This window comes from Triticum urartu, chromosome 2, assembly GCF_003073215.2.
Source record: "Triticum urartu cultivar G1812 chromosome 2, Tu2.1, whole genome shotgun sequence".
NCBI classification, from domain to species: domain Eukaryota; kingdom Viridiplantae; phylum Streptophyta; class Magnoliopsida; order Poales; family Poaceae; genus Triticum; species Triticum urartu.
This window is the reverse complement of record NC_053023.1, coordinates 274,224,283-274,247,185: the sequence shown is the minus strand read 5'-3', so window position 1 is coordinate 274,247,185 and position 22,903 is coordinate 274,224,283. Positions and strand designations below refer to the sequence as shown.

Sequence of the window (22,903 nt, the reverse complement as noted above, 5' to 3'; positions counted from 1 at the left end):
CACCACTCATCATACCTCCCCATGCCCCACCGGACATAATCGTCTTGACGAGGGACAAGATCGTGTCTACCCAAGATAGAGGCTTTCCCGGATCCTTCCCGGTGGGCATCAGAGGCATATGAGGGGGATTTCTATCACAAACATATCAAATGCCAACAGCATGAAATCATCAATATGCATTATGATCGTATCATCGCATAGAATAACGAAATCTCCAAGACAAGATGGGTTTGCAACCATATCAACAACGCTAGACAATATTATGCCAGGGTTCAGAATGCTTGCCTTCAAGTTGTGGAGAGGCAGGGTGCATTCCAAAACTTTTGAAAGTTTGCTTCTCCCTCTCCAAAATCCTATTTTAAATAAATTTGAATTAACACATACTTTAAAAACAGCACAAAAAAGTTGTTTGGAAAATTTTGAAATAAATACGAAAATAAACTACACAATATTTGGGAAACACCAGAAAAAGAATCAAGTCATTTGGATTTATATTTAAAAAGATATAGCCAGTCAAAGTTTCAGTCTAACTCTATTTTTAAAATAAAACAGAAAAGAAAACGTTTTGATGAGAATACGCTTTCGAAGCTGGGGAGACGTACTTGGGGGTTTTAGGTTCCACTTAAAACCACGCGGGCCGGCTCGGGTCACTGACAGTGGGTCCAGGGGGCCCATTGGTCAGGTTTGACCAGTCGTTCCCCGCCTCCTTCCTCCTCTGTCCGAGCCGAGGCGGGGTTCCGGCGATCAACACCGGCGAATGACGGCTTCCCGTGGGCTCCTGAGGGTAGGGATGGATCCGCCAGACCGGGGCGGTCCTCCCGGTGGTTGTTGGGTTGGCGGGGGTGGAGGGAGTCGCCGGCGGCGAGCTCCGTGGCGAAGGAAGCTTCGGGTGGAATTGGGGTTCTGGGCTACGGTGGTTCCCCGTCGCAGCTGAGGTCTTGGGCAGCTCCATAAGATCGAGGGGAAGAAGATGGTGGCTCTAGAGGGGCGGGGGAGGCTCTGGTTGCGACTGAATGGACCAGAGGGCGGTGGCGGCTGTACTGGCCGGAGATGGGGGAGACGGCCTTCCGCCGTTGATTGCGGGCTAGGGGAGCTCCAAAGGGTTGGCTTGAGGTTGTCTGAGGGCCTACGAAAGCTCGGGGGGTCCTTTTATAGTGCAACGAGTTAGGTTCCGCGGCGTTGGAGAAGAACGACGGCGAACCGCCGTTCTGTTGCTGCAGGAGGGGACGTGGCGCTGACGAGCGCTTGCAGACGAGCTTGTGGATGAGCTCGGACTGCTCCAGAGGGCAGCTGGCGCACGCGTGTGGCTCGGGCGGCGCCGTACATGGCAGAGGTTGCTGTGGCCGCCCGCTTGCTGCCATGGCCGACCTGACGGCGGTGCTGTAGGGCGCCAGGAGGGGGCAGGGCGGCTCTGCGGCGAGGGAGGGGTCGGGCGTGCTGGCTGTGCGAGGGGGTGGCCAGAACGAGCGCGGGGGGGCGGTAGTGGGGACGCGGCGACTCGGTGCGCGCGCGTGCAAAACGTGCGCTCTAGGCATGCCCAGCGCATGCACGTTACGTGCTCGACGCAATGCCAGAGCGTGCTAGATGATTAGGATGAGGCTGGGGATTAGTAGGCCTGGGTTAGGGTTAGCTAGGAGCTTAGTGGACATGTTGGTCGGGTCAGGGGGTCAAGTCCATAATGCAGACTAAAGATCATGCCAAAACTGTGCATGCACTCAAGGTGTTTGACAGAATGCCATGTGCATCTAGGCAACTCTTGGGGTGCCAAAAGCTCCAGACCAGTGTCTCTTTAGATGATACAGAGGGTGGTAAGGTTAGTTTGTCAAAAGCAAGAACTTGTTAGTGCAAGTTCTTGAGAAAACCAATTCTGGACAGAAAGAAAAGGGCATAGTTTCATGGACTAAAATTACTCCATTGGGTCTACTCTCCTGGACTTAAGGGTTTAGTAGGGTGTTCTATAATTAGGAAAAGCTCATGGCTACTAGAGCAAGAATGATTAGGGTTGCAGTACAAATCATCAAGTTGGACCAGAATGAAACTGAGGTTGATTCACTCAAATTTTTCAAAGAACATCACTGGTTTTTTTCATAAAGTTGAATAATATACTCCTATTAACATCCCATAATTTTGGTGAAAGTTTTAAAGAAATATTTGAATAGGTCGTAGTGCAAAATTGCCCACTGGACCAGATTTGAAAACTTGGTGTAGAGCTCAAAATTTCCAATGAATAGAAGATATTTTTGCATAAAAGTGATTTGAAAACATCACATGACATCTCCAAATTTTGGTTGGAATTTTAGATAAATCTATCAAATGGTTGTAGTTCAAAAAGAGCTCCAAAACTAATGAAAAATCACTTTAAGGAATAAAGCTCAGAGAGAAATAGTTATGCAAATAAATCCACTGATAATAGGAATGTTTTTCTTGAAGGGGCAAACAAGTCCAATAATATATTTGGAAAGTTTTCACTTGGGGTAAAAACTCCATAATAATAAGGAAAAGATGGCTCTGAAATCAAAAGAAAATCCAGAAAATAAACGTTTAAATTTCCTGGCAAATTTTAATTAATAAAACAAGGTTGAAATTTTGGGGTGTCACAGATAGTTGCCGAGGCCATGTGGGGAAGCGGAGACGCCCGCGTCCCATCAAGCGCCACGCGTTGACCAAGGCCGTAGGCGGTTGGGGCCCGCAGTGCTCCGCCCTTGCCCTTTGGCTTCGCCTCGAAGCTAAGTCCGAGCGCGTCTTGGGCCCGGGGGCTACTGTCTGCATTCTGGGAACGGGGGTACCTGGACTTTCCTTCCAATGGCTTGCGGCGAGGCCCCATTCTTTGGCCTAGCACGGCCCATCTTCAGCACCAACAACACAAGAGCCTCGTGAGGGGCCAAACTTCACGAGGCAGACGACGCCAAGACCTCCAGATGGAGCGGCCTCCTCTGGCTGGATCTTGAGGAGAGGAGATCTCTATGCAAGCCCTCACCTCGTGAGGTTCGGATGACGTGAGCCATGACGACCAAGGCCAGGCGGGCGCCAGTGGGCGCAGTACAACAGTTTCCTCTTTGGTTCTAAAGAGGCAAGCACAGGCACGGAGTCCCGAGGAATCAGCCAAAGGTTCCAATTTCCGTGCAACAAGACCAAGACCGCCAAGACATCAGGACAGAGGCTTCACCAAGCCCACCAAGGCGTCACGACCAGAGGCTTTGCAGGCGAAGACTACCTTTTGTCAGGATAAGATGTACTGGTTGTCTCCCTTTGAATTTGGCCATTGTGGGATCCCTTCCCGCCTTCATTTTGGGAAGAGGACCAAGGCCACTATAAGTATAGCAGCACCACCACGATAGAGAGGGATCGGGATCCATTCCATCCTCACACCCACCAGCTCACTCGAGCACAAGAACACACCTCCTAAGGTTGTTCTCTCACTGTACTAGTTCATCCTCACCCCACCTCGAGGCCAATCCACTACAAAGCAAGAGTATGGTTTTACATCGCAAGGTGGCCCGAACCTGGGTAAACTGCTCTGTCCCATTTCCTTGTTGTTCATCGAGCTAGGCCGTGGGATCGACCAGTTGGCAGACTGGGGAGGTTGAGTTCTTCGCACGCACCCCAGAGTTCGAATCTACCAAGGGTCCGCGGAGCCCGGAATCCAACAAATTATACCTGCCTCCAGAAGAATGAGTATTTCATTTCTTACCACTTCCTTCATCTTAGGGTTTAACCATCGTTGATGATGAACAACTGGTTTAGCATCAGGCTCCATATTAATTTTATGCTGACATAGAGTGGGACTAATGCCATTAAGATCACCGAGAGTATATCCAATAACAGCACGGTGCTTCTTCAGAGTTTTCAATAATTTATTTTCTTCATGCTCTTAAAGGTTAGCACTAATAATAACAGTATATATCTTCTTGTCATCAAGATAAGCATATTTCAAAGTATCGGGTAATTGTTTAAGCTCAAACATGGGATCACCCTTGGGTGGAGGAGGATCCCCAAGGATTTCAACAGGAAAATTGTGTTTCCAAACAGGCCCTTGATTAAAGAATATTTCAACTAATTCCTTTCTTTCATTCATTCATAAACATATCCTTTTCATGGTGTAGCAAATATTGTTCTAAAGGATCAGTAGGAGGAACGACAACAGATTTCATCCTTACTAGGCAATTCTTTATCATGGAGTTGTCTATGAAATTAATAGGAATTAAATTCATGAGACACATCCCCGAAACTTACAGTAACGGTGTTTTCTCACAGTCTATCTTAGTATTAACATTATTCAAGAAAGGTCTAACAAATATATTGGGACACAAATCAACCTGTGGGGAACAAAGAACAAGAAAATCAGTATGGTATTTTATTTTCCCACACAAGACTTCAACATCTCTAACAATCCCAATTGGTGATATAGTATCTCTATTGGAAAGCTTAATAGTAACATCAATATCTTCTATTTCAGCAGGTGCAATATCATTCATAATTTGTTGATATTAAGTAAAAAAAATTGCTCTCACACTAGCACCCACATTACATAAGCCATGATAACAAGGATCTCCTATTTTAACAGAAATAACAGGCATGCCAACCACAGGTCTATGCTTATCTTTAATATCAGGTTTAGCAATTCTAGCAGCTTCATCACAAAAATATATAACATGCCCATCAATATTATCGACCAAGAGATCTTTAACCATAGAAATACTAGGCTCATCTTTGATTTGCTAAGGGGGTGTAGGTGTTCTAGTATAACTCTTACGAACCACAGTTGAAGCTTTAGCGTGATCCTTTATTCTAATAGGAAAAGGTGGTTTCTCAATATAAGCAGTAGGAACAATAGGATCAACATTATAAGTAATAGTTTCTTCTTCAATTTTAATAGGTTCTAGTACTTTCACTTCAATGGGAGGATGATATTTAAACCACTTCTCCTTAGGGAGATCAACAAGAGTAGCGAAAGATTCACAAAAAGAAGCTACTATCTTAGAGTCAACTCCATATTTAGTGCTAAAATCATGAAAAGCATCGGTATCCAATCTGACTCATTACCTTCGTCGAGTACCCAATCTTTAGAGTGGTGTTTAATTCTTTCCAATAAATCCCATTTGAATTCAATATCCATCTTCATAAAAGAACCAGTACAAGAAATATCGAGCATGGATTGATCATTACGAGAAAGGCCATCATAAAAGTTATGAATAATAATTTCTCTTGAGAGCTCAAGATTGGGGCATGAACATAACATTGACTTAAACCTCCCCCAAGCTTGAGTGATACTTCCTCCTTCATGAGGCCAAAAATTATAAATGTAATTCTAATCACGATGAACCAGATGCATAGAATAAAACTTCTGATGAAATTCCAATTTCAATCGGTTGTAGTTCCATGATCCAATATCATGACATAGCCTATGCCACGTAAATGCCTTTCCCTTCAAAGATATAGGGAAGACCTTCTTATTGACATCATCCTCGGGCAAACCTGCAAGCTTAAATAATCCACAAAATTCATCCACATAAATTAGATGCATATTAGGATGTAATGTTCAATCTCCCGCGTAAGGATTAGGTAACAGTTTCTCTATCATACCCAAAGGAATTTCGTAATAAATATTTTCAGTAGGTGCAGTAGGTTTAGGAGAAACTCTTTTCTCTTCCGGTCAAGGTAAAGATACCCCGAACAAGCCCCTCAAAGGATTAGTTTCCATAGTAACAAGTGGAAGTAAATTTCAGCACACTATATAAATGTTTCCTTACCAAATTCCACTTACCAAAGGAGCTTCACTCCCTGGCAACTGCACCAGAAAAGAGTCTTGATGACCCACAAGTATGGAGGATCTATCGTATTCCTTTCGATAAGTAAGAGTGTCGAACCCAACAAGGAGTAGAAGGAAATGACAAACGGTTTTCAGCAAGGTATTCTCTGCAAGCACTGAAATTATCGGTAACAGATAGTTGTGTCATAAGATAATTCATAATGGGTAACAAGTAACAAAAGTAACTAAGGTTCAGCAAGGTGGCCCAATCCTTTTTGTAGTAAAGGACAAGCCTGGACAAATCTTATATAAAGCAAAATGCTCCCAAGGACACATGTGAATTACTATCAAGCTAGTTTTCATCATGCTCAGATGATTCGCGTTTGTTACTTTGATAATTTCATATGTGGGTGGACCGGTGCTTGGTTGCTACCCTTCCTTGGACAAGCCTCCCACTTATGATTAACCCACTACAAAAAATACACTTCCGTGACGATATGTGTTTGTCACAGTAGGTCGCGTTTTTTGTCATGCATGTACATCCATGAAAAATTTATGACAGAATCAAGATAGTCATACATGTGCTGTCGTAGAAGTGTTCCATGACATTACCAAAATTATCATCACGGAAGTGTCCACTTCCATGATGATAAATCGTGTATCACAGAAGTGCTTTCGTCAAGGGTGACCGACACGTGGCATCCACCGTAACGGAACGCCGTTAAGCTATCGGGTCGGGTTTTGGATCAGGTAACCCGTTAACAGCCCCGACCAATGGGGATTTTCCACGTGTAAAATCATCATTGTCTAGAGGAAACACGTGTCGGCTCATCGTTGGGACAGATGTCATCCACTCACTAGACAGAAGGCGCCTATGATATGTTGACACGGGGCACGGCCCAACAGTGGCCCATTCCTGTGAAATGGTCGGTCCGTTTGACTTCGTCAAAAGATGGCGGGCCGGCCCATGGAAAGCCTGTTAACGGCCTGTTCGCATATAGCCCATTTATAGCCCGCTAACCCAAGGCCTGTTACACCCTATCCAAATTAGGCCCAGTAGCGTCATATGGGCCATCCAATATGATTCCAGCCCGTTCTCACTTCTGGCCCATGTATAGCGCATGACGTCTTTCAGGCCATATGAGGCCTTTTGTAACTCTTGGCCCATTAGCGGCCCGTGCTGAAACTGGCCCGTAATGAACAGTGTATTACTTTACACCCATTAACGGCCCGTGGTGAAACTGGCTCGTAATGAACAGTGTATCACTTTATACCCATTAACGGCCTGTTATTCCGTTGGGCCGTTTCCAGCCCAAGTTAACTTTCGGCCTTCTGAGGGCCCATTTATTCTTGGGCTCATTTGCAGCATTCGGTTACTTACGACCCGTTACTGTCATTTTCTGCTTGTGGGCCAAATTCAGCCCGTCGTTACAGTCGGCCCGTTTGTGGACCGTTAGTCTGTTAGGCCATTTTCATAGCATCACCAAATACGGCCTATTAACGGCCTGTTATGGTCAGCCCATAAAACATACAATTTCCATTAAAGGCTCGTCTAAGGCCCATTAAAGGCCCGTACAAGACCCATAGATGAGTCGGCGGCCCATGGATCCTACGAGACGTAGAAGGCCCGTGGATCCTACGAGACGTAGAAGGCCCATGTATCCTACGAGACGTAGAAGGCCCATGGATCCGACGCCCCGTGAAGGGCCATGGTCGGGCGAGTTGGCCCCCGTTTCAATGATATAGCATATTCAAAGAATTATCCTACTCAATACTATCACCTCTAAAAAGCATACATTATACACCAAAGAGATCAAGGCATAGAAAGGTAGAATGATCCTACACTATACAATAAAGAAATTACAGCCGATTATACCCACTGGGCATTATGGTTCGGCACAGGTGATAATAAAGCATACATAAACAACAAATTACATACACTGGGCAAATACAGCTCATACATCATGGACGCGCATCAACTTAACTCCATTTGAACTATAATCTATTCAGAAAATAGGATTGGCCGGATTCAGATAGCACAAATTTCAGTCTACAAAATCTCCAATTCCTTCATGGTTACCTCAGTGTCTTGTTTCATTTTTTTGACTCCTGCATCTAATACCTGCATGTCCAGTCTCAACTTGTTGATTATATGTTGACAATCATGTACACGTTGTCTTGCCACCTCTAGTTGATGCTCGAGAACATCAGCACATTCCAATTCCAATCCAAAATCATTCGGTAACAGCCATGCCGCACTGCTCGCAGATCTTTGTGTTGATGTCACTTCATCCTGAAATGTTTCTGTAAGTACACATGACTAGGGGAAAAATATAGTTACAACAATGAAGCAAACAAGACACTATTTTGTACTACATGGCAAAAAAGGACTAACAATAATGTTACACGTCACTTTAAAAAAATGTTACACGTCATGAAGCATAAGCAGGTGATATTTTAAAAATTACAAAAAAAGATAGTCTGTGCAGCCTGCATACATAAATCCCTCTTAGCTCACCAGAGGAGCATGATGTTGGGGCCCAATCGAAAACACAGACAAGTTACAAGTTTAGACAACACGTTGCGTATAAGTAAGCAAGCAGTTGGCCATTCTGTGCCTCAATTAAAGTCTTAGGGAGCATAATGAATAGCAGAGGGTTTCATACAAACATAATACATCAGGAAAAACTATGCAATCATTAGCGTAGTATAAACTAGATTGTGAGCCTCATGCAATAATAGTTGGTTAATAGACTTCAAAGCTTCAGGCACACTTCGGTAGAGCAATTAAATGGTAAGGCCTTTAATTATGTCAACTAATAGTGATACAAGTACCGAACATCAGGCATGATTATTTGGGCATCTCATTAACTGAGGACAAATAAAGCAATTGAAAAGAGAAAATTAACTATGCCTGAAACAAACAAGGAATTGAACTGTTGAGTTGCATATAGTGACTTACCTTAGCAGGTTGAAGAGGCTCAGCGCAGCTCCTACTTCTCTTGCAAGGCTCCTTCCTAACATCTTGTACTTGGAAATCCTCAATCTTATCTTCTTTGCACCCCCTCTGCAAGGTGACACAAACTAGTTACTCGTCTCCTTGGAAGATAAATATGCATACTTTCCAGTCTGTGAACACAAAAGAATGAGATTATAACAAAACAACACCACATAATGAAACATGTTGCATCTCTTGCATTTGCACACAATGAAATGAGCATTTACTATGTCTGCACTATGTAAAAACTAGGCATACCTTCGAACTGGATCTCCAGGTACTCTTGGAGAGCCTACTGTAGTGTACAGCCAAACCTTTATGTCACCTATGAGTTAGACAAGGCCCCACTACAGTAGCCCATAGTGTATAAATCGTTGACAAGCTCTATTAGAGTGTTAGGTCAAGAACAGCAAGTAATCAAAGCAAACAGTCCTAGTATGGCTGGCTGATGCAAACAAGCAATTGAACAGATGTGTGAGAAAATCTTAGTATCAAGAAAAGAAGCAAAGAAGGAGGCTTAAAGACCATCACTTGACTGACCAGATTTAAGGGGCATTTAAACATCATGTGCAACATATGAACTAACATAAACATTGCATATTCCAGATTCTACAATGGAATGCACATGTATTAGGTTATGCCATGTATGATGATGCCTAAATGTACATATAGCAGGCAGGAGTGATTCATCATTGCACGCACAATTGAATTGCAGGTTAAGGGCCAGTTTGATTCCGCCTTTTCAGGGCATATTATCAAAATAAGCCATAAAAGATGTAAAGAAGTCATTTTTGAGTTATGGGCTTGGGCTTAACTAATTTCGCTTTGGAGGCCTCTGATTTTTTGCCAAATTTTCATTCTGATCCACTATACGATGAATTGCTATGAGCTGCTTCTGCTGCTGCTATATGATGCATTGCTATGAGTTGCTCCTGCTGCTGCTATATGATGAATTGCTATGAGTTATTGCTGCTATATGATGAGTTGCTATGAGCTGCTGCTGCTGCTATATGATGAATTGCTATGAGCTGCTGCTGCTATATGATGAGTTGCTACAAGCTGCTCCTGCTGCTGCTATATGATGAATTGCTATGAGCTGCTCCTGCTGCTGCTATATGATGAATTGCTATGAGCTTCTCCTGCTCCTGCTATATGATGAATTTCTATGAGCTGCTGCTGGTATATGATGAATTGCAGACTGCTGCTGCTGTATGATGAGTTGCTATAGCTGCTGCTGCTATATGATGCTTTCAGGTGGTGCTGCTATACGATAATAACCAGCCACTTGGACCATCGAATTTCAATAAATAATTGTTCTTCATTTAAATGTGGGTCATGGGTTCTTCATTTAAATTAGGCAATGGGATCTCTATGGAAAACATTGACCAAAGTAGATTGTGCCAAGTAGATGGTATCTTTGTATTTGCATTTTGAGCAAATAGTGATGGTATGTTTTCCTATCATATTAATTACTGCACTGGGTTCAATTTGTGATGTTTGGAAGTCAAATTAATTTCCATATGGGCAGAAAAATGAAAAAATATAACGCAATCTAGACTTTCTACTGATCATACCAAAGATAAGTTGAAAACGCAATGAAAAGAACTGGTTGGCTTATTACATGGAGCTTATATTCACAGGTGCTTATTTTCTTAGGATAACTCATAATAACTGTCCCTAAGAAACTTGGCTAATAGAACTGGCATACAAATAACATGTCACAATGATTGCGATGGAGGAGTGACGTACCATAGCACAATGTATAGGCTCACCGCTGCCTCTCCTTTTTTGCGATGTTCCATGAAATTGCCACATACATCTTGTACTTTTTCATTGTGTAACCCTATCTGCAAGTTGACATGGCTAATTTCAGACATCTCTACATGATACTACATTGCATATCCCTTGCGCATATTTAAACCACCAATTAACGATTGTGTGCATACCATAAACTAGCCATGACTCTGTATGCTGGACTAGCAGGCACTCTAAGGGAGCCTAATGTAGTGCACTGGAATTCCTACATGCCACCTACGATTTTGTGTAATGTACTGCCCCTGTTCCTAAATATATGTCTTTGTAGAGATTCCAGTATGGACCACATACAGATGTATATAGATGCATTTTCGAGTGTAGATTCACTCATTTTGCTCCGTATGTAGCCTATAGTGGAATCTCTAGAAAGACTTATATTTAGCAACGGAGGTACGAGGTAGTATCATGTATGACATCTACATATTTAATTTAGTAGCCAGTAGTAGAAATCATTGTCTGCACATAGGGATTACTGGTCGAAAATCCTAGCAAAGCACGCTGGCAGGCACAGAACAATACAAGAGAGAGAGACGCGCTTACAAGATCATAGCAATGCCTCAGTCCAGGATCTTGGTTGGCCAAGCTGTTAGATCCAAAAGAAACATCGTCCTTGTAGTTTTTGCCAGCTGCATAACAGGTAACAGCAATCGGTTAGTATATTTGAAGTACATCGGGCAGGTGATCCTGGACGGGTTTAAAGGTGACAAGTACCTAGGTCGTGGCGGGAGCTTGGCATCTCTCCAGACGGTGGGAATCAGGTTAGAAACGTCGAGGGTGATGATGCTGCGCTGGCTGTCGGGGTCTGGTAAGGAGATCTAGAACCGTCGAGTAGGGTGTTTGTGGAGCGGCTCCGGTAGGGTGGACTACGGTGTGGGTGAAGCGGATTTGTGGCCATGGACGAGGGCGTAGGTGAAGCTGCTCCGGTGGTTGGGTTAAGGATGGTGTCGACGACGCGGATCTGCGGCCGTGGACAGGGCGTCAGAAGCTGCTCCGGTGGTTGGGTTAAGGATGGTGTCGACGATGCGGATCTGCGGCCATGGACGGGGTGTCAGAAGCTGCTCCCGTGGTTGGGTTAAGGGTGGTGTCAATGATGCGGATCTGCGACCGTGGACGGGGCGTCAGAAGCTACTCTGGTAGGTTGGATGAGGGTGCAAGGAAGCGGATCTGAAGCCGTGGACTTGTGAGTTGGCAAAGCGGCCCCGGTAGGGTGGACAATGGTATAGGCGAAGCTACTCCGGTAGGGTTGATGATGGTGTCAGCGAAGCAGCTCCAGTAGGGTTGTGGAAGGTGTCGGCGAAGCGGCTCCGGTAGGGTTGAGGAAGGTGCCGGCGAAGAGGATCAGAGCTGTCGACGGGGGCGTCGGTGGGGCGGCTCCGGGGGGTGTGGACGAAGCGTCTCCGGGGGGTGTGGACGAAGCGTCTCCGGTGGGGAGTACGAATGAGCCGTTGCAGATGCGCGACGGTTGACAAGAATACCGGCGAAGGAGATCCGGCATCGTGGACAAGGCCGACACTGAATGGGCTGTGGTACAGTGGTGGATGAGAAGTCTACTTGTTTCTAGGGGAAGTGGGAGGGGTAGATGCGGACGGAGAAGCAGATCCGGCGAGGTGGACGCCGCTGGCAGTGAATGGGCTATGGTACGCCGGTGGATGATCAGTCTAGGGTTTCAAGAGGGGAGGGGAGGAAGGGCGATGAAGTATGGACGGCGTGATGTAAGATGCTCTGGTGCTGTGGAGTTAGTCGTTTTTGCGGGAGGGGGAGAGGAAATGGGGGTATCGTGTAGTGGGGGAACCAGAAGTTACCAAAGCAGCCCCGACGTATCATGTAGATGAGGGCGGTATTGTAACTGTTGGTCTCCGTGCACCAAGGACAAAAGGGGGATTTCACATGCTAAAGACTAAGGTGACGGAAATTTTAGAAGGAGGCGGGAGATTTTGCCACCCGCGGGATCGTTCGTATCCAGTTTCAACTAATTTTGGACCGTGCTAGCGGGAAGGTCATGCTAGACTGTGTACACGGGGCACGCGTCAGCAGTTAATAACTGGTGTGAAGTCCACCCCAGAAAAAAGGCAATAACTCGGGATGATGCGCCGATAACCTGGACGTTCACACAGGCGCGGCCAATTGTACGGGTGTAGTGGCGCGTTCACAAAAAAGGGATCAAACACTCAGCCTATGTATTTCTCGTGTAAATAGATAATTTAGTGGCATTGGTTATTTACTTTAAACATAATGCATTGACGTGTTAGTGTAGAGGCGCACAAAAAGAAATGGATATTGTAGTCAGCTACTTAAAAGTGTTACCTCATATGATTACATAGCCTCCATTTCATAAATTGCGTACCCGTTGAATTCATATATGAATATTACATATATTACTTCAAAATAGAAACTTAAATCATCCAAGACTAATGAATTTGAATGCAAGAGTAACAATGGTGCATGTACATGATAGCTACATTGGTTGTTTGAAGAAACATCACTATAACTTTGGCATGCACAACTGAAAAGTTTATTTAAATAGAAAAAAATGTGATATGTGAGTGTCCAATCTTTATAGCGTTGAATCAATATTGTACCTTTGGCCATGATACGAAGTAGATATTGACTTATGTTCAAGCGATGCACGTCCACGATCCCTAGATAATGATACGTAAATGAATTGTGCAATCTCTCTCACACGCATACATATCTCATTTCCCTGTGGGCATCGGAATCACACACGCGCACTTCGTGTATTTCTCTCCCTCTGCCAGGGTTAAATTCGTCTTTCTACCCCGTCCTACAAGTCTCTCACACGCTCTCCATGTCTAACATGCCCACCGCTTTACTTCCGCCCACCCACAGCCACTAATGTCTCAAAGTATAATAATGTCTCTCACACATATGCTATCTACCTATCCCTTAATATAGCTTGATATGTGTCACACAAACTCCTTCTCCCTACTAGCAAGATGCCCATGCGTTGCACGGAACATCAAGATGCATTTGTATGAGAAGTTTATCTTGTGGGAGAAAAGGATGAACGAGGGAATGCCTTATTTGCAAATGCGGAGAGGGGTGTGGGTATCTTTTTGCAAAATTGCCATAGTTTCCTTCCTGTCCGTCAGATATAAATAGGATGGCCTATATTGCAGGATGGCAGGAACACCAACTCTGTTTTTTTATAAGAGTAGAGATATGTGAGTGTCACTGCTCCCCCCCACACCCACACTTCCCAACACCGAAGGAGTAGGGTGACACCTCGATCTTGATACTAATCTATCGACTGGCTTCTCTCTCAAACATACACACACACACACACTACCCAACACCGAAGGAGTAGGGTGGCACATCGATCTTGATAATAATCTATCTACTCCTCTTTCAAACACACACACACACGCTAGTTTTGCCTCTGTGCCTACCGCGCACACTCTCGATACGTCTTTCTCTCCCCCCCCCCCAACAATGATAGCAGAAGGGTGACAACTCGATCTGATCATAATTTGTCAATTGGTTTCTCTCTCAAACATTGTGTCTCGGTGCCTCGCTCGGTAGCCCCCTTGATATGTAGACTTCTCGCGCGCACACGGCTGTAGTGACGATGACGCTGAACCCAGTGTGCCTTGTTTTTACCGGTCTCATGTGATAGTTTTCACCCTGTTTTCTGTTAATTAACAAGGCAACCTTTTCTTTGTTACTACTAGTGAATCTGAAATCATTCGGGGCAGACAGAAAATATATCACTTCAACCCAATTATCGCAGCAACTATTTTAAAAGAAATTAGCTAGCTGCCCGTGCATTGCACGGAACATCAAGAAGAATCTGTATGAGTACTTTATCTTGTGAGAGAAAAGGTTGAACGAGGGAAGGCCTTATTTGCGAACGTGGAGAGATGTGTGGGTATATTTTTGCAAAATTGCCATATTTTCTTTCCTATCCGTTAGATATAAATCCGACGGCCTATATTGCAGGATGGCACGAACACCATCATCACCAACTCTGTTTTCTACTCCCTCCGTCCGAAAATACTTGTCAACAAAATGGATAAAAAGAGATGTATCTAAAACTAAAATACGTCTAGATACATTTCCTTTTAGCCATTTTGATGACAAGTATTTCCGGACGGAGGGAGTATTTGTGTTTTTAGAGATTCCAACAAGTGAGTATGACCGGACCTTTCCAACATACTCAAAAAAGTAGTCCATAATTTTGATGTTACCCTCTTTTCTTGGCGGTGCAGTGCCATATGGATACCTCATAAATAAAAAAAGTACTACATGATACTAATATACTATACATGGCGCAGGAGTACTAAGTATTATTAATACAGTTTTGCTAGAACTCATCTAGATGAGATATAATTTGGTCTCATTCATCTTTTATAGCCATTGGATGTGATGCTATATAAGATGCGTGTGTGCTGACATGGGTTGTATTTGTTCTTGTGCAACGAACTGACCACTTCATGTCATGTTTGATAGTCTCAAGTCATTAAAAGCATACAAGCCCCACATCTCTTCTTGGTTGATTCCTCTATTTATGTCAAAAAAATAAGAAACAATGTGAGAGTTAATGCACCACGCCTATGTGTTTACTATTTGGTTTTCGTAAGATGACTTAATACTCACCTAGACGGAGGGAGTATTCGATTTGACAGCGGGCGGCGCAGTTCCCGATACGGCTTTAATGCAGACGAGGAAGGGAGTAGCGGTTCCCAATATGTTGAACGGCCAATGCATCCTCCTTCAATTAATGCATGAGGGAAGTAATGGGAGGAGGTCCGGGAAAAGAGGCTGCACGATGTGAATGCAACGCAGTTTGCCCTCATTACTCTCATATAAAGGTGCCCCTCCATTCCAATGCATCTACCACATCGTACGCACCTAAGCATTTGCCTAAGCACCTACACTAAGCGCAAAAGAGCTCACTCCAGACCCATGACGGCGATGCGCATGAGCAGCCAGCGGCTGCGCCAGATGGTCCACGACGCCGGCCTGCGGCATGGCGCCGAGGATTGTCTCCAGACGGTGTTGGAGACCGACTGGTGGATGGTCGCCTTCGATGCCAACTACGACTCTTAGTTGGACCAGATGATCGTTGCCACCAGCAACAAGTCCACCGTCCTCAAGAAACTCGCGGACGACATCGCCGTACTCCTCCAGCCCGCGCGCCCGGGCTCCTCATTGCGTGACACCCTAATCGGCCTCCATGGACGGAACCTCTTTCAAGCACTGGTTGCCCTGCGACTGCCCGCCGACGCCACGAAGAATGTCCACCTGGAGGTCGCGCTCGCCACGAGGCGCCTCGCCCTGCAAGAATTCGTCGACCTACACATCCACATGTACAAGGAAATCGTGTACATAGGTATCTACAAGGCCAGTGAGGACTCTACGACGTTGGCCTTCCTCAATCGGCTGGAAGCCTTGTATGCCTTTGCTGAGAAGCACCTCGACCTCGCCACAAAAGCCGCCGCTCCTTAGCCGCCGGTTGGTGGCCCGGCGCACTAAGTTGAGGAGGAGGAGGTCGTATGTTCGGGGATCCATCTTTCTTCTTGCCTTCTGTAACCACCACTGCGATCACATCATCGTGGCCTTAATTCTTATTGTGATGTTGCATTCTCGTTCTAGTCAATACCGACATGTGCGATCCCTTTCCTTAATTATATGCATCACTGTAACTAGTACTCCATCCATCAATTTATAAGTTGTGCTTACCTTTTCCATCAACTTCGTGCAACGCGCGGGCATCTTGCTAGAAACACTAGGATATGTCTACATAATCCGTATGTGATAGTCCATTTGAAATCTCAAAAAAGACAAATATTTAGGTACGGAGGGAGTAATATATTAGGAGTATATAAAAACAATAATGATTTCTTTCACATTTGTGAACAAATACTACTATTCTACTACTTTGGATCTGTCGCAACGCACGGGCACATTGCTAGTAAAAGGAAAAGGCCTGCCGCGTTCGCGTCGCACCCCCACACGCCCGGGAATCGGGAGTACAACACGGCCCGTCCGGCACGACACATAGCTTAGGGAAGGCGTGTTGCCTAGCATTTTCACTTTCATGTGGGACCGCCGTTGAGCAAACCGACACCCCGCCCGCCGCCGGGTTGGAAAACAGAAACGAGGGGAAGATCTAGCTGTAGCACGGAAGCTAAGAAATTTGGTGTCAGACGGGGCTCGTTGATAGAGTAGGAGCATTCCGTACTAGTACTAGTCCTACTAGTACCAAGTTTGTACTCCTAATACTATATTACTAGTACTACCACTATACAACTAGTAGGTACGTGCACGGCACACCATCGTAGGAACAAAAAAGGGAAGATCTTATTTTGGGTGATTTATCTTTTTTGCAGTCAACGTAGTATGAATAATATGATGTGGGGGCACCCATGAAGCTTATGTGGCTTGGTTGCATGGCTACGGAAGGTTAGAGAAAAATAAATAGATAATGTGTTTAGAGTGCACTCCACTAAATAGATATATATACTTTGGATCCATTGCAACGGACCGGCACATCTATATCTATACCCCTATATAGTGTGTGAAAAACTTTGAAAGTTGGTGTTGGATGAAGCCAATCCGACGGTACAAAGATGGCAAATCCGAGCACTACTGGCCGTTGTATATCATCCACCAGATTCTGCCACATGTATAATCTAGAAGACTCCATGGTTGAACTTAATTCATGACTAACTTTGCCACAACTAAGCTTAGGCAAAGTTATTAGTTCTTCAAAACGAGAAACAAGTTGGCAAGCCTAAGGGAATCTTGCCACATTTTTTGTGTGTATGTCATGTGGGGCCTTAGTGTGGCTTGCCTAAGGTGTGGCTTGAACCAAACACTCACCTAAGTTAATCAAACTTGCCTAACCTTACATTCCGCTAGATTTTGCCACATGTTAGAATCCAAAAAGCTCCACATGTACAAGCATAATGCACAAACCACCAGAATCTCATGCGTGCAATGCACGTGTACCTTACTAGTACTAGTTGGTAGTAGTAAGAAACAAATTCCAGTTTTGGCACGAGCTCGTACTCCGGGAGCACCACAAGGCCTGCCGCAGGAGTTACATTTCCCTCTCGGGGCCCACGGGACCGAACTTCAGTGGCTTAGTGCCCGGCCTATGAGTCAATGACATGCGGGCCTTAAATGCGGCTAGCCCACATGTCATTCTCATGGTGGTGGTGTGGTTCGCGACTCACTCGTTCGAGATGAACTGGCCGGTGGTGGCATGGCCGTGGCGAGGGTGCCACAGCTGGGCGTCGGGGCGTTACGAGGCGTAGATGGCCACACCAATGGGTACTACCTGTAGTTACATAAGTACTCCAGCTGAGGATTGATGCCCGGGATGAAATGTGTCACAGCCACTGGATGAAAATTCGATGGTGCGGGAGTACGGATCGGAGCACAGCAGCGGAGCAGGCAAACCGCGTCAAATCGGGTGTGTCTGTGGTAGAAAGTTGATGGTCGCCGCAGTTCAGCTGGCCCGCATGTCATGCACACAAAGGCAGAGGAGCGGTGGGGCCAAGTGGGATGAGGGGCACATCGGGGGGATAAGGATCCCCTGACGTGAACAATCCTACCATTCTGTCACTAACATGTGGGACCCATAAGCGTGGGTCCCACCTGTCAGCGAAGGAAAGGCAGGGCAAGGCAGTGATAGCCACGTTAGAGGATCCATGTCCACATCGGGGGACGTCGTGTCGTGGGTTGGAGCGGCGTCGTGGGAATCGCGTGTGGGTGAGGCAGTGGTAGAAACAAGAAACATGATGGTCACTCTGGTTCAACTTCCATGGACAAGCTGTCATGTCTGCTGACACATGTATATCAAAACTAGAGTGTTTATATTTCAAGCACGTGAACAAGTATTATTCTACTACTTTGGATCCATTGCAACGCACGGGCCAGCACCTTGGTAGTAGTACTGTCCATCTCTATCTCTAGAGGGCTTCCCTCGTTCATCCTTTTCTCTCACAAGATAAACTACTCATACAAATGCATCTTGATGTTCCGTAGAATGCACGAGCACTACAACAAGAACCCCCCTTCAGCAACGCATCGATGCGTTGTCGTATGTACATATATGTGTTGCTATGGTCTACACCAACAGATTACTATGTGTTGTCGTTGGTGGCGTTGCTAAGGTCTACAACAACGTATACACATGCGTTGGTAAACGGCATGTAGATGCGTTGTAAGGTACCAACATATAGAGTTGAAGCCCTACAACACTTCAGATGCGTTGGTGACGACCCTGCACAATCATATGTTATATCGTTGCAACTACTATAGAGGCTTTGCTAAATATCATGATTGATTGATGATATTTTATATATTGCCATCCAGAATTTTTTGGTCAACATCAATACTCTATAGGAGCCACAATAAAATAAACCTTCCTCATATATTAATTCGATTGTGTAGCGTTGCATAGAACATGATCCAAAGATTACAAGATGCGAAACTATCTAGTTTTACCATAATTCTTGACCTTGTGATCTACTACAATGTTTGAAACATTGATCGTGAAAATGACATTCTAATTATCTAACAGTAACCCCATTCTTGGCCTTGCAATCAACATCTGAGCCATGCATCATCCATTTATCTTGGCAATCTAGAGAAACGAAAAATGACATGAGTAACTTACGGTAGAGAAAATCAGGTTAATAGAGCAACAAAATGTAGAGGGGCACCATACAGAAGTTGAATGCCATGACATTAGCAGCTTTGTACGCAGAAAAGGAGAGTAACAACCAACATTCGACAAATATTTTTGATCATTGCTTTCTTATGAACAAATCTGTTGTGTGTTAATTGAGTTAAACCTTGAAACGAACATACTATGTAAGAAATGAGGTACCTCCTTTGAAGAAAAACATGTGCTGACATATCACAGATCCTTCGTTTTTAAAGAAAGATCTGCAGCTTTCCAGAAAATACAAATAGATGCAAGGTTTCCACAATTCAAAAATACTTTATGTTCAAAGAAAATAATTCACACCAGGCTAGATTTGGATGTACCTAAATTAGGTAGTGTGATAAATGCTCACAAATGTGATTTAAGAAGACCCTGATATAGATATAGATGTGGGGCTAATTATAATAATCTAAAGGCAAGAACGTTTTCGACATGAGTTTATTAAACAACATTGCAGATTATGCAACTTATAACCATGTACTAAATAAATTTGGCATCTTGCATCAGCTCCAAATTAAATGATAAGTATTTTCCAATTATGGAAACTACAATGTAGAGACCTCTGGAAAATACAAAATTATGTATAATCACGCGTTAGAATTTCCTATGAATGAATTTTCAGAACCTGCAGAAGCAACAACACGAAAAACAATGAACTATAAAGAACATAAGGAGAGAGGGGGGTGGAAGGACAACTATCCAATCCACTTGTGCTCGTCATCACACCTACCTAGGCCCTGACTCAACCTTGAAGGAATGCATGATCTAATTAGTACAGACAAGAGCATGCTCTGATTAGTAAACAAGAAGACATCAATGAATAATTAATTAGCAGTTGGGAATGATGTACATACCAGACTGAGCTGCCATGTGATCTGGTTTCGATTTGATCTTGTAGCGCCACCCTGAACAAAGATGGGGACATGTACCACAAGCGGAGATTCAGATGTGCTGATCCCCAGACGTGAGCCATGGCCTCGACCCCTGAAAGGGCACAGGTTTGTTTGGGCTTCTCTAGGAAAAAAATAGGGAGTTCTGTTTCTAGAAAAGGTGGAATTCAGGATGTTTACAAAAAAATAAAAAGAAATTGATTCGCTACTTACAATAACAAGACGTGTGGGTGAGTTAAGAAAAAAAAGACGTGGGAAGAGAGGTTCAGCAATGCATCTTATTTAGTTGTGATTCATGCAAACACATGTTAGAATATTCGTGCGAGTGTCATCTTAATATTCTACTGATTCTGCAATGATTTATCTTGGATAATACATCAATGCAAGAACTGCTCCCAAACTAAGATTTTAGTGTATATAATTGTACATACGATGGAGCCAAATGAAATATATTAAATTCAGGATTATGGTGTATCAGTTTACCTGCTAAGAGACAGAACGACCACACGCATGTTGGCTGAAGCAAGGTCAATTTCAGAACCTGTAAGGGAAGCTGAGATTAGGGATGGACGCATGTGATACTTATTCCTATAGTATTACAGAACTGTGACAACGAAATAGGTAAGGACTCATCTGTGCACATAGCAGCAAGAAAATTTAAGCATATATAATGCACCACAACTGGATATACTAAGTAATAGATATGCTAAGTTTGGCATGAGATCCTCGGTTGGGCTCGCGCGGCGGTCAACCTCCCCGACCCAACACACCCTTCCAGACTTGGTAGAGCTCTTCCAACGACCACGCGCCGGCCTCCATGTGCACAGTGGCTCTGGAAGCACCGCAACGCATGCATCTTCGACGGAGCCAGACCATCGCTCACCCCCATCTCCGATAACATCAGGAAGAGGCGCGCCTATGGGCCAAGGCTGGCGCCAATGGGATACAAAACATCATCCCCGGCGCGTAGTTCCTAGTTTTTTGTTTTGTGGCTGAGTAAATTAACCCCCTTGTTCTAGTCTGCTCCTACGCCTGTACACCATGCCTAGCGTGTACATGGCCTTGTAAGCGTTGCAACCTCATACTTGTACTCTCCTTCTATCAATGAAAAGATACGCAGCTTGCGTATTCATGAAAGAAAAAAGATATGCTAAGTGCGTTTCGAAAAGGAAAATGATTTTCAGCAAAGTTTACATAGTTAACATAATCTGATTTTTGCATTTTGAACAAGTTACATAGTTTTCATTAGAATTTGTACGCAGTGGTATAACTTGTCAGAATGCTCCTGGGACAGGTTGCAGTCCAAATTTATGACTCAGTCTTTTTATACTCAAGTAGCCTCAATATTTGCTAGGTCCTGTTACATTTCTGCCCATTCTTTTCTAGACAAATATGGTCCGCTAGCTGACTTATCCGAACTGCATTGACAATCCTTTCTTCCTAATTGCTTTTGCCAGTTGACATCAAATCTGTAGTTGATTCAGTTGTAATTAGTTCTCTAAAAAACACACATAAAAAGGTTTCAGTAATCCACGTTAAACTGTTTAGTCTTTATCAATTTTATTTATGACTAATCAGGGTAGGAATATGTTACAACTATGTCATGGTGTACACACTTTTAAAAGAAATCCTCGGTTGTTAATGTACCATATTGTTCTCTTGTAATACTGAACTGATATACAGTGTTGTTGTTTTTTGCTCTAAACTTCTTTCTCTATGTATAATGCGAGCCTGAAACTTAAATGAACTGAATATTTGGGCCTCCAGCAAGATCACTGACCGTGATGGGTTCTTGTCCAGCTGTGATGTACAATACGACGATGGCTAACACTAGGCAGTTGTATTTGAGCGTACAATAGAGAACTAAGACTGTGGGGCGGCGTGGATGCAGGTACAAGCAAGCGCAGGTGGTAGTGCATCAGGCAAATAATAAGATAGTTTAGATCACAGTCGTGATTGCCAGCAAAGAATCGACCATGGCACGATGGCTATGTCCTCACAAAGCACCAGAGAGAGTACGGGCAGAGGAGAGTGCCTTACTAAACCGTCAATGTCGGAGGTGAGGTAGCCGAGGCAGAGCAACACCGCCGAGACCAAGCCAGAAACCAGAGGAGGCGCGGCAGCCGCGCCGGCGACCCGCGGCGACCAGTAGGGTTGCGGTAGGGGGGCGGAGGACGTCGCGGCGGCGCGGGGTCGGTGGAGAGCACCGAGGGACAAACGGGCTGGTGAGAAACTTCGCGGGAGAGCACCGGAGCTAACCGGAATCGGTGGTGCCGAGGCAGCGGCGTGGTCATGGAGCTCGGCTGAGAGGCAAATTGGGGATGACAGAGAGAAAGATTGGGGATAGAAAAATCTGGGAGGAGGTGGGTACACGGGGAGGTTATAAGCTGCTTTCTAGGGAACGAGGAGGAGGTTAGCGCTAAGCTGGCGAGGTGGGCGTGGGAGGTGGAAACAAACGACACATCTTATCATATCATTGGTAGATATGCGTTGGTATAGGGGGGATTTTGTTGTAGTGGAGGATGTTTCCTTGGGGGTCTCTCCAGCGCGGCGTGGCCGTAGTTGCAAGTTGACGCCCCTTGAGATGCCGACGTTGAGGGGCACTCGAATTTCCTCTGATGAGCAGGTAAGATGAGTTTGATCACGTAGTAAATGCATTCTAAAGACTACTTCCATGTCCATTTCCTAATTCTCCCCCTGCCCACTATTTCACAGGTTAGGCTCGGTGCGAGTGGAGATTGGCTTGCATATGT

General features: G+C 44.7%; 1 long non-coding RNA gene across 3 annotated transcripts; it reads right to left on the bottom strand.

The window, feature by feature from the left end:
• Positions 1-18,944: 18,944 nt before the first annotated feature.
• LOC125537026 lies at positions 18,945-22,615 on the bottom strand. Of its 3 annotated transcripts, XR_007295500.1 has the most exons (5): positions 22,191-22,615; positions 20,634-20,691; positions 20,115-20,244; positions 19,991-20,025; positions 18,945-19,176 (listed from the first exon to the last, which is right to left on the bottom strand). It is a non-coding gene; the product is annotated as an uncharacterized LOC125537026 (long non-coding RNA). The 3 variants fall into 3 exon arrangements; XR_007295501.1 differs by having other exon boundaries at positions 18,945-20,025; XR_007295499.1 differs by having other exon boundaries at positions 18,945-20,244; positions 22,191-22,614.
• Between the last annotated feature and the right edge of the window lie 288 nt (positions 22,616-22,903).